Source organism: Rousettus aegyptiacus, unplaced genomic scaffold, assembly GCF_014176215.1.
Source record: "Rousettus aegyptiacus isolate mRouAeg1 unplaced genomic scaffold, mRouAeg1.p scaffold_m13_p_8, whole genome shotgun sequence".
Lineage (NCBI taxonomy): Eukaryota > Metazoa > Chordata > Mammalia > Chiroptera > Pteropodidae > Rousettus > Rousettus aegyptiacus.
The window spans coordinates 99,683,055-99,687,433 of record NW_023416311.1 but is presented as its reverse complement, the minus strand read 5'-3'; the positions used below and the strand labels follow the sequence as shown (position 1 = coordinate 99,687,433).

General features: G+C 32.5%; 1 pseudogene; it reads left to right on the top strand.

Annotated features, from left to right (window-relative positions):
• Positions 1–1,269: 1,269 nt before the first annotated feature.
• On the top strand, positions 1,270–1,388 carry LOC118607200 (annotated as a pseudogene).
• The last annotated feature ends 2,991 nt before the right edge of the window (positions 1,389–4,379 follow it).

The window sequence follows — 4,379 nt, the reverse complement described above, 5'->3', positions numbered from 1 at the left end:
ATTGGTTTAGTCTGATCTTAAAATGCAACTTTTTTTTTTTTTAATGTGTGAATAAATAGGTTCAAGCATACAGTGCGCAGACCCTACACCTTTGGATTTTGAAATGTTAATATTTGTATGTGGTATCTGAAAGGAAAAAAATATCCTGGTCCAAAAGATAGAATAAGCTTCCCAAATTATGAAACAAAGATTTTTATTTAATCCTGAAAGAAAGAAAAATCCATTTACTAATCAAATACTATGGTTTATGTCTCTATATTTGCAGTACAACAGCCACAATACCCAGACTCAATCTCAATTTGCTATGTAACCCTTTCCTCATGGCAAAATTTTTTTCTACTGCTTTCTGATAGACATATTTTTGTTAAGATTTTGGAATGCCTGAAGGCATTTTTAAAGTTTTATCACCATGAAAACAGAATATTTCTATAGTTGAGATATTTTGATCTTGGCTGAAATCTAATTTTAAAATGTATTAAATGCTTGGAATCTGACCTCATTTTTCCGCACTGATAGATAGATGATATGACAGATGATAGCTAGCTAGCTAGAGAGATAGATGATAGATAGACAGATAGTGTATTGAAAAAGTTTTTAATTGAATGACATGTTATTTGTTTTAAAATCAATATGTAAAGATAAACTTAAATTTTTTAAAAGCAGACACTGTTCCATCTTGCTTGTCGCTCTTTCTTGAATGCGTAGTAAAGTGCCTGACACTTCATAGACAATAATTACATGTTAGATTTAGTAGCAATATTTTGAATAAGATTTTTCATCCCCCTTAGAGTCATTACATGTATCAGGAGACAATAACATAAAAATAAGTAAAGCACATATAAAAATTGTTTGAAAATCATTCGACGTATCTAATACTTAACATATGAATTTGTACAGATTATTTCTATTAATGTCTAGTCAGAATGATGGTAAATGTCATCTGTCTCTTAACACAAAATATCTTAAAGTAAAGAAAGAGACAAGGTTCTTCAAAGGATCTTTGAATTTGTTTTAACATCTTATTCTCTCGTTAGTAAGTGAGTTGAGCAAAACCTTTGAGAGGCGTTCATTTTTATAATTAATTACAGTCATTTTACCTTACCTTTTTTATTTTACTTAGACATTTTACGAAGTCATACATTTCTACCTCTTAGATATAAGATCGGAAAAATATATAAAGGAAAATATATAAAGTTTATTAACAGGAAGTAAACTACAATTGGGTAACATTATATTTATGAAATAAAAAAAAAAAAAAGCAAAGACCCAGTCTACAGCCATGCCACCCTGAACAAGCCTGATCCTGTCTGATCTCAAAAGCTAACCAGGGTTGGGCCTGGTTAGTACTTGGATGGGAGGCCACCTAGAAAGACCAGGTGCTGTAGGCATAAAAAATTTAAAAATAATAATAATAAGGGATTGTAAGTTGACAAGGTCCTTGCAATCTGTGAAGATGACCAAGAGTTGCCTCACAATAATAATAATAATAATAATAATAATAATAATAATAATAAAGCAAAGACTCAAAGTGGTACGAAGTGAAGAACTCACTGTTAAGGCCATGTACAATATTGCTACAAACTGCTAATGATAGAAATTTAATGAAAAATATAGGGAAGAAAGATTGGACATTTCTGAGGTAGAAAGACATGTGTTCGGATTGCAATAACTAAATTAATTTAGACCAAAGCATTTAGTCCGTCATGAACAGACCAGAGATAAGAGATTGAAAATGCCTTTGGTAAGGATTTTGTTTATTTCACCTACCAAATTTACTGAGGAGTATAACTTTAAATTTTGTACATTTTGACAAAATGCTTGTTACTTTGAATTACATTTTTCTAACAGCACCTTTATATAAAACATTATATTCCCAAACATTTTTTAGCAAGCAATTACACTTGATTATCATATTTTAAAAATCGGAAGCTGAAATAGTTTTATTAGTAAAATAGCAAAATATGCATTGAAGAATCATCTAATTCAATAACCTGAGGAAAGTAGAAAGAAAATAGAAACTCCTTTATTTTCGCTCCCATCACATGTTCTTTCACTGTTGCATGACCAGTGCAACAGATGTGCCCCTAATTCCCCCATTTAATCAGCGATCCTAGAAAACACATTCTGAAAATATAAAACTGAGCATCGTAGCCCTGTTATTTGGGCTTGCAAAGATAAGAATAGATTTTTACATGGTATTGTCCAAAGGAGCCTTGATCTGTGCATATTTGCAAGATGTCAATCTGCATTTTCAATTTAGCTGCTTAAAAGCAAAGAGACCTGCAGAAAACCAACTTTTCTTTTTCACTCATTACATGCAGAATGCAAGTTTTGACTGATTAACTGTAGTAAAAGAAAATCAGGGTTATCTGTGAATGTATCTGTGATTCAAAATTCAAAGAATCAGGGCCCACAGGAATTTGAAAACATTATTAAAAATGTGAGTTCGGATTTGGTTTACTTTATGGACAAACCACCAGGTTATTTATACATGTGATGTAGCAGCAGTATCTTCTTTTTTAACAATTGGCAACTTGTACAAAATAGTAAATTATTTTCTATAGTTCATTTGACATTGACAAGAATCACTAACTCCCCTCTACCAGGAAAAAAAAAAAAAAAAAAAACATTATATTCCTAGCTATTCTATGCTCTCCCAACAAGAAATCAAAATTCATCAACTAAATTTCAAATAATTTAAATATTTGATAATAAATGATTGTCAAAATAGTTTGTATAACTATTAACAGTTTGTATTAATGGCATTGCGTGTGCATATGTGCGTGCGTAGGGGGTAGGGATAAACTATGAAACTGACTCCTTTAAGTGCTGAATTTCTTTAATATGTATGATAGTTAATTTTATATACCAGCTTGATTGTCTGCAGAGTGACCAAATTAAATTTTATTTCTGGGTGTGTGTGTAAGGGTTTTTCTAGATGAGGTTAACATTTAAATTGAAGGGCTCAGTAAAATCAAGTGTCCTAAATGTAGATGGCGTCATATGATCCATTGAGGGATCGAATAGAACAAAGGGCAGAGGCAGAAGGAATTCACCGCTTTTTTGTCTTGTTCACTCTTTGAACTCAAACATTTCATCTCATCTTCTCCTGTCCTTGGACTCATATTTATGTCCTTGGCTTTCCTAATTCTCAGGCTTTGGGATCCAAACCGACTTATACCAAAGTCTGTCCCTCATCTCCAGCTTGCAGACAGCAGATCATGGTACTTCTCAACTTCCATAATCATATGAGCCCATTCCTCACCTCTCTCTCTCCCTCTCTCTCTCTCTATATATATATAGATATAGATGATATAGATAGATATAGGTATAGATATAGATAGATAGATATAAATTTATATAAATATAAATTTGTTTATATTTATATGTGCATAAACTATGTAAATGTTTTCAATCTTTTCTTTCTGATAATGAACTTATACTTAAGTATAGCATACTTATTTTTTAACAAAAAAATTGTAACTATTTTAAACTACTTTATATTCTATAATAATACATTTTTAAACTAATAAATGAATAAAATTTTCGATAAGCAGTATTGGAGGCATAAATCTACATCACAGTGTTATAGTGAAGGATAGAATGAAAAAGTCATAAGTCGTTTCCAGAACCTGCAAATAGAAAGTATCCATAAGAAACAATGCATAGAGACAGGTAAAATATAAATATGCTTCACACATTCAGCACTTCCAATGCCACCACTGTCCTGAGGGAATTTATATATCAGAAGACAAAATTATATTCTGGGACTCATTCATTCAAATACATGTAGTTTTTTTCTTTTGAAGGTTGGAGGTTGGGAAATGAAGAAATATGCTGACCAGCAACATGGGGATTAATGCTCATCCTCTTGTTCTATGAAAACAATAGTTTACTTAAAATTATATATTTCAAGCAAATCGATTCTTAAATATTGGAGCATTAATGTTGGTATTCTCTGCTGGAAATCTTTGCTTGGCGAATATGTTGGACACTTTTCACAGAGTTCCTCAGATGCTTTCGGCTTTGCCTGTCTTTGTAATGCTCAGCCCCTTGCTCCACTCCAGCTAATGTGGTGCCATCACAAGGGATCAAAGTCCCAAAACCACTCCCAGACTCAGATGAGAAGAGAGCAGGGTGTGGAATTGGGCTTTCTGGAGACTGCCCAATGGACCACTTGATGCAATCTCACAACAGGCGGGCATTAACTCCTTCATGGAACACTTTGACTAGTGTCATTTAGGAATAATGAAAAATGGACAAATGAACAATCTGTTTCCTCCCTCTATAGAACTAGTTTAAGTCTTGGATGCTCCACGTAACCATCCAGTCTTGTGATATTTCCATATCTAAGCAGAAGAAAGTGGCCGTCAATTACC